Consider the following 14043-nt stretch of genomic DNA (forward strand, 5'->3'; position numbering starts at 1 on the left):
CCCCCCCCCCGCTAGGCCTAGGTGGGGTACGGCGCTCTAGGTTAGGTTAGGTGGTTTGTTTGGTTAGCTAGTGCCCTGGAAATCACTTTTCTCCTGCTCCCCCCCAACCCAAAAACCCCGGTTCCCACTGGGGTTCCCCAAGATTGTTAGATGGGAACAAGGGTGTAATTGCTTGATGCCACCAATATTAATGATCAGTTTAAGCATAATCAATAAAAAATACATCGGAAAAATATATATTCTAATGCAAACAAGAGACGGAGCTCTCCTTTAGATTTACCCTCCACTTTGACAAAATCGGTAGAAGAGAAATGGGACGATATTGTCCAGCTGATCATCGTTCAGGTCGCCCAATAAGAAGAAATGTTGGTTTTCCGTTAATACTGACTGCAATGTATCATGTATTGCAATCAAATTTATTTACTGGAGTATTTGGGTGAGGGTAAAGGGATCCCAGAATTATGGTTGGTAATTGCGCAATTGTACTTGAACAGAGACATCTAAGATTCCTTTACTCGACGGAATTATATTCTTCATTTGAACACATCTCTGCTCATTTCTAACAGATTCAGGCACTTCCACCTCGTCCACCATCGCATCTAAACAAATTGTAGCCTCCTTGTTGACTTATCAACGATTTTAATTCGTCAGGACATTTTACTAGGGACCTTGTGTTACATGAGCTACATTAAGACAGTTTTCCTTTCTCAATGTACTTAAGGTTAAAGTCTCATTGCCCGACCCTTGACCTACGAAAACACCTTCTCGACAAAACTTACTCTGATGACCTCATTTTCAACAGTTCCCGCACTCAGCTGACGATTATAATTAGAATTATAATTGACATGTATCTTACTAGTATTACGCTATGATTATTACCATTCTGATAAAAGAAATTAGTTCTCCCAGACATTCCACCATTTACAGTGCTCTCTACTGACTGCCTGTTTGTTTATGATACATATCTCTATTTCTGTTTCTCTCAAAATGTCCAAAGGCATCAGGAGAATTTCCATGACGTTTTATAGAAGTTGAGAGATTTCGCAAATGATACCTATTGACCTCAGGGAATGCTCCAATTATCACGAGCGATACCTGGACATGACTTTAACAAAGAGCATCAAACAAGCCTAATAATTCCTCATCTAGAGATTTCTCTTACTGAAGGGTAACAACTTATGTCGTGATCTCCCGTGCCTATTTTTAAAGAACAAGTCTGCACCTATAAATGAAACTCCATTTTTAGAACACCATTCATCTAATTTAAAGTTATAATTTTCAACGCGATCCTGATTTCTGTGTAGGTCTGGAACCAGTTCGCAAACATAAGCACAAACATTTTAATGTTTGTCCTTTATTTCAGCAACAAGAGCATCTAAGTCATCAAGAATATTATCGTTTTATATTACTATTCTTTTCCATAAGGTATTCCATGCCAGCATAAAGTATACATTTATATATAGGAAAATTTAGATTGTCTGTAACTCATTCTTTTAACAAACCCAAATTAGTTTCGTCTACAGTTCGAACTATTGTTCCGACACTCGACACACTACTCCGGATGTTCCTTAACGTTGAGTCCCCCAACCGTAGGATTTTCTTTCTCCTCTGGTGTCACAGCAGATTCTTCAGTATTTATAGCAGTTGTGGCTTCAAGATATCTAACTTTATCCTGCAGTTCCAAGATCTTCTCCTCGGCTATAAGTAGTTGATTCTTAAGAATTTAAAGTTCCTTATTCTTAATGTCCAAACGTTCATTCACGGCTCGAAAGTTCAAAGCAGTCTCATGAATGAACTTTTCCAGTCGCTGAGATAGATCAGAGTTTGTCTCGTCACTTGTGGATAAGTTTCCAGCAAAGTTATTAGAAGTAAGAGTTCTTTCTTTCTAGTGACCCACACACCTCTTATCCGAGTTTTCGATATTTCTTCTGCAATTAGCCTTGCGTTAAACTTTCGAGGGAATCGAAAGAAATTATTCCCTGTAATTCATCGAGATCAATATTGCTTGGCAATCTTTAGCTCTGTTCCCAATTCTTAATAATCCGAAATATTTTCTGACACTTCTCCTCCTGAATTTCTTTGAATCTCAAACTTGGCGACAATGCAGCCGCTCCCTCGTTTGACGTCATGGTTACGTCATTTATATCTTTGTGCGCATGCGCAAAATACAGCTCATACGTTTCAAGGGGAAGATTTAAGATAGTATTTTTTCTGTTATAATACAGTGAGGATTTAAGTTATAGTATGACACATGAGACCACGGAATCCTTGTACATGCACCAGGTATGAAGGTACTCACTCGAGGTAAACAGCGATTTTGAATGGAAAATGGACCAAAATATGAGACTTCTTTGTTATTGTATATAGTGCCTCAAAAGACCAGACAGGGTCTAGACCTCTACTTTAAGAGCTGCGGCAGCGACAGCCGATTTCGAGAAATTATATATTTTTAGTTATTGGTGGATTTGAACTTTATAATGTCTAAATAAACATGTCCTGAAGTATTATTGCAAAAAAAATTTGTTGGGTTATTTTACATATTTGTTCAACGCCTCTACTGGCCTGTGAGAGGCACAGAGCGAATAATTGTCGCAAAATGTCTTGTGTGACTTTTAGGTGGAAGTGAGAAATATACTCTTCTGTCCTATTAGAATACACATTATCTACGATAAAAAAAACTGGCCCTTTCTCTCAAAATTATCATATCAGAGCAAATATGTATCTATTGACCTCGATATCGCCTCGTGATACCGCCCTCTGAGTGACATAGAGCTATAAACTGCCGCTTAATGTAATTATGACTGCAAATATTGAATAGTAGAAAGTTGAGAAATATACGTTAGTGTCCCACTAAAATTACCCATTTTCTTTAATTAGGGCTTGTACGGTCTGTACAAAAAATATGAAATCAATGATATAATTATCTATGTATCTTGATATTTTGAACTCTTCATCGTTCGTATCCATGTATAGATGGTAAAATGTATACATATAATATTTTGTATGTCTTGACATATTTTTATTATGCATTTTCAGATCAATACAATTATATAAGCGTAGTTAACAGTACTGTGTAAGAGCGTCCCTTTACCCATAAACGTTCGCGAATTTTAAGTTTGTTTTGTCAGACCAATCAATTTTACGGTGTGACGAATTTGTGCAGTTTCCATAAAAGATTTTCATCGCTTCTAGAGCATTATTACGCACTATTTGCAAAATTCCAAGAATCAAGAGAAATGTCATCCGTCTGAGGGAGAAATAGGAACGACTCGGTGCCGGATATGGACAATGGCTGCTTAGTATATAAAGAATTGTTGGAACGACTTCGTAGGTACCTATAGCCTATAGGTAGGTTCTAGCTATCCGTGGACGAACGATTTTCGTGGGAAAAAATCAGAAATTATCTATACATGTATACTGCAGTTTTGGAATTGATATGGGGAACATTATAATTGTTATGAACAACAATTTTGTAGTTGATCTTGTGGAAAGAAAGCATAGGAAAAACATCAGACGGTAAAGGGGGACCCAGTGGGAAACGGTTTTTTTTGGGGTGGGGGAAACGGCCTCGGAAGTTGACGGCTTCCGAAACTCTATCCCCGGTGTAAACACACACATGTACATATTATTTACGGTTTTGTTACGGTTGACCCTTTACTCTACATGCAAGAGTTTAACCCATTATACTTTGCATACAAACTTTTGATCTGCTCACTCTACATAGGGTAAACAACTGAGTGGACTGGCCAACTCGCCGACTACCGCGGTTTTGACCACCCTCTGAAAAAATACTTTTAAACACGTCCTGACACCGGAGATGGGCATCAGTCGCGACTTGTTGGTGAGAAACGGAGCTAAAGACCTCTACTCTCCTTTCGTAGTATTTTCTCTAAAGTTAGAAATTAAGGAAAAATTTTAAGATTTAAAAAGTGTGTCCACGGCAGTGGAAATCTCACCAAAACGCTTTAGAAATTTTTTTTTTACTTAGGGTAAATCACCACGGCAGGCCAACCCTCATCATGGTGGATGGGTCTTATTCACTCGATATTTAGGGAGAAACATCACGACAGGCCAACCCTCATCACGGTAGACGGGTCTTATTCACTCGATATTTAATTGGTGAAACATGAATACAATTGCAACTCTAAGCATACCATTTAAAAGACTGAAGTTTCGTCAACATATTGTGATATATGAAAGCCCCATACGAACTAAAAATAAGCATGTGAGCTCTTCGTAAAATATGTTTTCAAGGCAGTTTTGAAATCCAATATGGCGGCTACGTTTTGCATGAACGGTTCTCATCAGTGACGGCCACCATCTTTCCCCAGCCTTCCCAGCACTCATTTGAACAATGTTAGCGTATGTATGTAACGTTTATTGCTCTTACTCAAGATTGCAGTTGTAATCAGCACAATAAAACATTTTTGTTGCCTATATTAGTGAAAGTATGAAACTTGTTATTCCCGGGGTTATGGTTGGAACTGAATTCATTCTTACCTTGTAATCGGCGGTTTTTATCCTTACTGCCATCACAACTGAAACTCCACAGTGCTTATTTGATTGTTATTATACACATTTTGGTCTCAGTTCACTCCACATTGCACTTTAAACCCGTTGCTGTTCCTGGTTTCTAAGCGCGCGCGCCATAAACACAATTTCGAACAGCAGACGACGACAGACGACGAAACTGCAAAGTTTTATTCCCTAAACTGTTTACTTTACGTTATTTAGTTTAAATTTACTTTGTTATTTAAAAATTTGATTTAATTCATGTATATTATCCTTTTTGCAACCAAATTACCCCGAAAAATTACAGATATTTCTAAAGTAGATAAAATCAAATGTTTCTAACGTTTTCGTACATCTGGCTGAACCGAAAACCATAGAGGAACGAATACGTTTTTTTTTTTTTTTTTTTTTGCTAGCACTTTTCATTGATTTCAGTCTTTATTAGTATTTTGAATTTCTTTAATAATCGTATGCCAGAAATAAATGTAACCTTTAATGTTTGCATGCTAAGAATGGCAAAATCATCGTTGCCACATTAGTGGAGGCTTCACACATACGCCGTTCCATTATTATCCTGTTAAGCGTCCGCCCTGATGAGCTCGCTGCTAACGTACCGTCACGCTTTTTTTTGTAATCAGCGATCATAGCACTGATGATAGTTTTTCAAAGTTAATATTGATTTTTATGCTTGTTATTCCATACTGTAATTAACTGTAGGAAATTCTCTCTCTCTCTCTCTCTCTCTCTCTCTCTCTCTCTCTCTCTCTCTCGGAGTCCACTCACTCGGCAAAGAAAAGTCATCTTCACTCCGCAATTGGAAGAAAATTTTGTATCATCACTGGAGGATTCAGAACTAGAGCTCTCATCATCAAATAGGTTATCAATATCACACTCCTCATCTAGTATTTGATTGATCTCACCTGAAGAAATATGCCTCCTCTTTGGGACATTCATTGTGAAAGACGCGAAATCCAATTTGTCTCGATAAACGCCCGAAGCGTATTGAAAGAAAACCAACAGGGACAGGCAGTTTTCTAGCATAAGCGACCACCAGGAAAGAGTTGCCAGGCTGGAAATAAGTTTCCCATGTGCTGAGAGTGTTACCAAATGATGTTCCTACACTTTCTATACGAGTAAACGTATTATTACGGGGCTGACGGCTTGACAAGCACAGTTAAAGTCTTGAACGTAATATCCCGTTGAAGGCGCTACCGAGTAGATCGCGGTAAACGTATTATTACGTGGGTGACGCTTAACAGGTTATAAACTGTTTCCATGAATTCTAGTTGTCATAGTAATGCAATAATGATAAAATTGCTTTAATATTTATGTATATATTACTTCCAATACATAGCCTAATTTCACCAATTTCAACGTTTTGTGTGTAGTCTTATACCCAGTTTGGAGGGTCAACACATACTGAATGGCAACAGAGAGAGAGAGAGAGAGAGAGAGAGAGAGAGAGAGAGAGAGAGAGAGAGAGAGAAAGGAAGGCGGAGGAACGAAGAAGAAAAGGGATGGCGGTGGAGGGGGGGGGGGGGGGGTTGGGGAGAGGGTAGGTGGAGCTTTATACGCGTGTTCGTATCATTCTGCATAATGGAGTTTTTGTCTCTTGGTACAAGGACAAGTGTCAGTATTCTTTACGATTAGTGATTCACGATACCTTATAAATTAAGGCACTGGGTGTAATGCACTATAGCAAAATCTCGTTCTGTTAAGAGTGTTCGTTACAGAAATAGGTATTGCCCAAAACGTGCTTGCACTGTCTCTGAAACCCATAGTAGACATGCTGCTTAGTTGTCAATCAAGTTTTTATAACCAAGTATTTTTTACAAGCTAGCTATTGAATAAATTTGTATTTTTCTCAGTCAAAACATATGCCCAAAACATATGCCCCTCAATGCTAACTTTCCTCTTTTAACGACTTTCTGGTCATTGCAAATTCGGCCCCATAATTTCTTATGGTGCGAAAACAGACAGAGGCCCATGGACCGAAAACGATTGCGTCACACTACGGCGATAATCCAGCAGTAAAACATCTTCATATATCCAAAAAGTAAATAATAAAGATATATATGCGCATTACGATTATAACAATTACATGCATAGCTGATAACAATCTGCATGAATAACTGGTAAACTGTTCTGCAATGACAGTTGAGTATAGCAATTATTTACAATAGGTACGAAAGTCAAGATGTCGTGACGTCATAATACAGAACTTGAAAGAACGTTCTAATTCAGAAAAATAATTACTTAAATTTGAGTCAGAGTCGAGTTACTTTTTCAATAACGAATATTTTCAAATTAATCATCATAAATATGTAAAATATTGATGTTTTACTACTTATTAAAAATTAGCAAGAGCACGCTTCTCGTCATCTTCTACCCAAAACAGCTGTTTACGCCTGGTTGTTGTTGGTGAGAAATCGTGTTTCGATTGTTGTGATAAAGTGCTCCAGCGTCTGTGGGTACAAGTGGTGTGCGGATTTATCACAGGAAATGGAAAGTTTGTTGACACAAGCGACTCAGTAAACATCGAGATGGCGTCAATCTTCGAAACATTTTTAGTTGTAAGTAAAAATTTCTAAAGTCGTTTTGGTGAGATTTCCACTGCCGCGCCGCCATTTTCAGACCCTCTGTTTAAATCTTAAAATTTGGCCTTAATTTCTAACTTTGGAGAAAATACTTACTTCGAAAGGAGAGTAGAGGTCTTTAGCTCCGTTTCTCACCAACAACAAGTCGCGACTGATGCCCATCTCGGGTGTCAGGACGCGTTATAATGTACTTTTTCGGAGGGTGGCTTGCATTGATGGTAGGTGGCCTGCTTGGCCTGCTGTGATGTTCTACCCTAATTGGTGAAACAAGAATACAATTGCAACTCTAAGCATACCATTTAAAAGACTGAAGTTTCGTCAACATAATGTGATATATGAAAGCCCCACACGAACTAAAATAAGCATGTGAGCTCTTCGTAAAATGTTTTCAAGGCAGTTTTGAAATCCAATATGGCAGCTATGTTTTTCATGGAAGGTTCTGATCAGTGATGGCCACCATTTTTCCCCAGCCTTCCCATCACTCATTTGAACAATGTTAGGTATATATGTAACTTTTATTGATCTTACTCAGATTGCAGTTGTAATCAGCACAATAAAACAACATTTTGTTTGCCGATATTAGTAAAAGTATGAAACTTGTTATTCCCCGGGGTTATGTTGGAACTGAATTCATTCTTACCCTTGTAATCGGTGGTTTTTATCCTTACTGCCATCACAACTGAAACTCCACAGTGCTTATTTGATTGTTATTATACACAATTTGGTCTCAGTTCACTCCACATTGCACTTGAAACCCGTTGCTGTTCCTGGTTTCTAAGCGCGCGCGCGCCATAAACACAGTTATGAACAGCAGACGACGACAGACGACGAAACTGCAAAGTTTTATTCCCTAAACTGTTTACTTTACTCGTTATTTAGTTTAAATTTACTTTATTTAAAAATTTAAAAAAAATTTTGATTTAATTCATGTATATTATCCCTTTTTTTGCAACCAAATTACCCGAAAAATTAGATATTTCTAAAGTAGATACAATCAAATGTTTCTAACGTTTTCGTACATCTGGCTGCCGAAAACCATAGAGGAACGAATACGGAAAAGTGCATAGAGGAACGACTACGGAATAGTGAATTATAATACATGATTTTTTTTTTTTTTTTTTTTTTTGCTTTTTTGTTTTTGCTAGCACTTTTCATTGATTTCAGTCTATATAGTATTTTGAATTCTTTCTTAATAATCGTATGCCAGAAATAAATGTAACCTTTAATGTTTGCATTCTAAGAATGGTAAAATCATCGTTGTTGCCACATTAGGGTGGAGGCTTCAAATACCATTACGCCGTTCCATTATTATAAACTGTTTCCATGAATTCTAGTTGTCATAGTAATGCAATAATGATAAAATTGCTTTAATATTTATGTATATGTACTTACAATACATAGCCTAATTTCACCAATTTCAACGTTTGTGTGTGTAGTCTTATACCCAGTTTGGAGGGTCAACACATACCGAATGGCGAGAGAGAGCGAGAGAGAGAGAGAGAGAGAGAGAAGAGAGAGAGAGATAGAGAGAGAGAGAAGCAGAGAGAGAGAGGCGGAGGAACGAAGAGAAAAGGGATGGCGGTGGAGGGGGGGGGGTTAGGTGGAGCTTTATACGCGTGTTCATATCCATTTCTGCATAATGGAGTTTTTGTCTCTTGGTACAAGGACAAGTGTCGTTATTCTTTACGATTAGTGATTCACGATACCCTTATAAATTACGGCACAGGGTGTAATGCACTATAGCAAAATCTCTTTCTGTTACGAGTGTTCGTTACAGAAATAGGTATTGCCCAAAAACGTGCTTGCACTGTCTCTGAAACCCATAGTAGACATGCTGCTTAGTTGTCAATCAAGTTTTTATAACCAAGTATTTTTTACAAGCTAGGTATTGAAAAAATTTGTATTTTTCTCAGTCAAAAACATATGCCCCTCAATGCTAACTTTCCTCTTTTAACGACTTTCTGGTCATTGCAAATTCGGCCCCATAATTTCTTATGGTGCGAAAACAGACAGAGCCCATGGACGAAAACGATTGCGTCACACTACGGCGGTAATCCAGCAGTAAAACATCTTCATATATCAAAAAGTAAATAATAAAAGATATATATGCGCATTACGATTATAACAATTACATGAATAGCTGATAACAATCTGCATGAATAACTGGTAAACTGTTCTGCAAGACAGTTGAGTATAGCAATTATTTACAATAGGTACGAAAGTCAAGATGTCGTGACGTCATAATACAAACTTAAAAGAACGTTCTAATTCAGAAAAATAATTACTTAAATTTGAGTCAGAGTCGAGTTACTTTTTCAATAACGAATATTTTCAAATTAATCATCATAAATATGTAAAATATTGATGTTTTACTATTTATTTAAAAAATTAGCTAAGAGCACGCTTCTCGTCATCTTCTACCAAAACAGCTGTTTACTCCTGGCTTGTTTGTTGGTGAGAAATCGTGTTTCGATTGTTGTGATGAAAGTGCTCCAGCGTCTGTGGGTACAAGTGGTGTGCGGATTTATCACAGGAAATGGAAAGTTTGTTGACACAAGCGACTCCGTAAACATCGAGATGGCGTCAATCTTCGAAACATTTTTAGTTGTAAGTAAAAATTTCTAAAGCGTTTTGGTGAGATTTCCACTGCCGTGGACGCCATTTTCAGTACCCTCTGTTTAAATCTTAAAATTTGGCCTTAATTTCTAACTTTGGAGAAAATACTACTTCGAAAGGAGAGCAGAGGTCTTTAGCTCAGTTTCTCACCAACAACAAGTCGCGACTGATGCCCATCTCGGGTGTCAGGGACCGCGTTCTAATGTACTTTTTCGGAGGGTGGCAAGCGTTGATTGTAGGTGGCCTGTGGCCTGCCGTGGTGATCTACCCTATGCTTCAATATTTTAGAAGATTGACGCCATCTCAATGTTTACGGAGTCGCTTGTGTCAACAAACTTCCCATTTCCTGTGATAAATCCGCACACCACTTGTACCCACAGATGCTGGGGCACTTTTATCACAACAATCTGAACACAGTCCCTTACCAGGACGATTTTAAGTAAACAACTGTTTTGGTAGAAGACGACGACGAAGCGTGCACTTAGATAATTTTTTAGATAAATAGTAAAACATCAATATTTTACATATTTATGATGATTAATTTGAAAATATTAGTTATTGAAAAAGTAACACTATTCTGACTCAAATTAAAGTAATTATTTTTCGGAATTAGGACGTTCTTTTAAGTCCTGTATTATGACGTCACGACATCTTGACTTTCGTACCTATTGTAAATAATTGCTATACTCAACTTTCTTGCAGAATAGTTTACCAGTTATTCATGCAGAGTTGTTATCAGCTATACATGTAATTGTTATAATCGTAATGCGCATATATATCTTTATTATTTACTTTTTGGATATATGAAGATGTTTTACTGCTGGATTATCGCCGTAGTGTTACGCAATCGTTTTCGGTCCATGGGCCTCTGTCTGTTTTCCCACCATAAGAAATTATGGGGCTGAATTTGCAATGACCAGAAAGTCGTTAAAAGAGGAAAGTTAGCATTGAGGGGCATATGTTTTGACTGAGATACAAATTTATTCAATAGCTAGCTTGTAAAAAATACTTTATTACAAAAGACTTGATTGACAACTTAGCAGCATACATTATGGGTTTCAGAGACAGTGCAAGCAAGTTTTTTGGCAATATTTCTGTAACGAACACTTATCAGAACGAGATTTTGCTATAGTGCATTAGACCCAGTGCCGTAATTTATAAGGGTATCGTGAATCATAATCGTAAAGAATAAACTAAACTTGTCCTTGTACCAAGAGACAAAAAACTCCATTATTCAGAAATGGTTATGAACATGCGTAAAAAGCTCCACCTACCCTCTCCCCCCACCACCACTGCCACCCCTGTCCTTCCTTCCTTCACCTTTCTCTCTCTCTCTCTCTCTCTCTCTCTCTCTCTCTCTCTCTCTCTCTCTCTCTCTCTCTCTCTCTCTGTTGCCAATTGGTGTGTTCACCCTCCAAACTGGGTATAAGACTTACACAAACGTGGAAATTGGTGATATTAGACTATGTATTGGAAGTAATATGCATATATACATAAATATTAAAGCAATTTTATCATTATTGCATAACTATGACAACTAGCATTCATGGAAACGGTTTATAATAATGCATCGGCATATGTGTGAAGCTCCACTAATGTGGCAATGATGATTTTGCCATTCTTAGCATGCAAACATTAAAGGTTACATTTATTTCTGGCATACAGTTATCATAGAAAATCAAAATACTAATATAAACTTAAATCAATGAAAAGTGCTAGCAAAAAAAAAAAGAAAAAAAAAACATAATCCACTTATCCGTAGTCTGTTCCTCTATGGTTTTCGGCAGCCAGATGTACGACAAGGTTAGAAACATTGGATTGTATCTACTTTAGAAATATCTGTAATTTTTCGGGGTAATTTTGTTGCAGAAAAGGGATAATTGATATGAATTAAATTAAAATTTTTAAATAAAGTAAAGTTGAACTAAATAAAGAGTAAAGTAAACAAATTAGGGAATATAACTCTGCAGTGTTGTCGTCTGCTGTTCGTAACTGTGTTTGTGGCGCGCGCGCTTAGGAACCAGGAACAGCAACTTGTTTAAAGTGCAAAATGGAGTGAATTGAGACCAAAATATCTATAATAACAATCAAATAAGCACTGGAGTTTCAGTTGTGATGGCAGTAAGGATGAAAACCACCGATTACAAGGTAAAAATTAATTCAGTTCAAACCATAACCCCGGGAATAACAAGTTTCATACTTTCATTAATACAGGCAACAAAATGTTTTATTGTGCTGATTACAACTGCAGTCTTGAGTAAGATCAATAAAAGTTAATATATATACGCTAACATTGTTCAAATGAGTGCTGGGAAAGATGGATGTCCAATCACTGACCAAAAACCCTTCCATCCACACGGTAGCTGCCATATTGGATTTCAAAACTGCCTGGAAAACATATTTTACGAAGAGCGTCACATGCTTATTTTAGTTTGTATGGAGCTTTCATATATCACATTATGTTGAGGAAACTTCAATCTTTTGAATGGTATGCTTAGAGTTTTAATGTATCTTTGTTTCACCAATTAAATATAGAGTGAATAATGGAACCCATCCAGCGTGATGAGGGTTGGAGTCGGTTCCGTTGGTCGTCCGTTTTGGTTTTACCCCTAATATGATATATAGAAAGCCCACCCCATACTAAACCTAAAATAAGCATGTTGACTCTCTTTCGTAATATATTTTTAAAAAAAGTTCAAAAGGTTTTTTAGTTTTGAAATCTAAATATGGCGGCTGTCTGACTACCATGAAGCTGTCAGTCTCGGCCTTTTCGAAACAGACGGGGGATGACACTCCTTGCTGGTAGGAAGGTCCTGGTCTTATTGTTTGGACCGGGAAATTAAATCTGAGATAGGTGATGTTGGGGGGCTTTTGAGCAGATACACGCTTTATTAAATTCAGCAGTGCCCGAAATGGACACAGAAATCTTGTAGATACCGCCTCTGGATACAGTACATAGAAAAATAGTTTTCATAAAGTTCTTTCAGCATACAGTGTTTTAGCAGCGCGCTCCGTTTAAGAACCCACCACTGCAATTCTATAGTGTTTGTGTATACATTCAGGCTGTAAGGGCTAACAAAGTTAACACTGGTTCACAACATTATGCAGGAAATAATGATCCCGGACTTTGTTGTACGCCTTCCAGCAATCAGATACGATTGTGGTTTCTGGAAGCATGTTATCAAGCCACACTGGGAGCAGAGTTTCGGCAGAACAGTCAGGAACCACTTTGAAAAAGGTCTCGCGTGTCTGTTGGTCAATGCCACCGAACACCCAAGATCCGTCCACCTTACGACCAAGGTTGTACTTCCATTTCCTAAATTTAGATTCGTCAATCTCGACAATATGACCAGGACAACCAATTTTCTATTATCAGAAACACTGCTATTTGTACAGGCCACATTTATATGGGCTGCCTGTGGCCTTGCTGGTTCCCGTCTTAATGAACTGTCGGTTTCCGGTGTTGCACATTGTACATAACCTGAATAATCCTCAAGTAAACCTTCTCTATAAGCCACTTCATAAATTTGTCGGTGTTGCGTAGAAACTTTTATCACAATGCTAATATACAAATGAGTATAGTTATCTAACTCGTCTGCAGATACACTTTTCGCAGATACACTTTTCGGGAACAATATTTCGTGTGTTCTGTCCATGATGGTGGTGAACTACGGAAAGAGTGAATTCTGCGAGAGAAGGTATGGGTGTATGAATCATATTTCATCAGATGTGTTTTATTAGTTGGTACATAGTAAATTAATTCAAGTTCCCTTGGGAATGCCCATGGAGTCAACCTGGTACAGGATTGGGGGTTTGATTTGATTAAAAGCTCCCTAGCGGAATGGGGTAGGGTAGAGGTGTACAGCGCCTCACTGCGGCCATCTCAAGAACTACTGGAGCTCTGACTTCCATGTCACTGTTCACATTACCTGGGTACTTAGAAAAAGTTACGTTTCATGGGAAATATCAGGTAGATTTTGGAATGCTGGACAACATTTATTCTATTAATTTTTTTATTTGGGAGGGATCGTAGTTTTAGGAGCTGTAGGCTCTGTCCGGATAGTAAACTACCTGATTTGTTTTCTTTTCATTGTAATCATAATGATTATGTAAGAACAGGAAACTTCATTTTACTACGGAGAGTTGTTGTCCGACTTATGATTTGTATAGGGTTAGGTGTATCTTCTTTTATCATAGCTGTTCAGCATTTGTTTACTTTACCCTCGCTGTTTATTTGTTTAGAATTTGCCCCTCCAATATCTGAACGGGAAACTTGTACCTATAATTATTGTGTATATAGGTTATGAATGATAATATA

The sequence above is a fragment of the Macrobrachium nipponense genome, chromosome 35 (genome assembly GCF_015104395.2).
Source record: "Macrobrachium nipponense isolate FS-2020 chromosome 35, ASM1510439v2, whole genome shotgun sequence".
Taxonomy (NCBI): Eukaryota; Metazoa; Arthropoda; class Malacostraca; order Decapoda; family Palaemonidae; genus Macrobrachium; species Macrobrachium nipponense.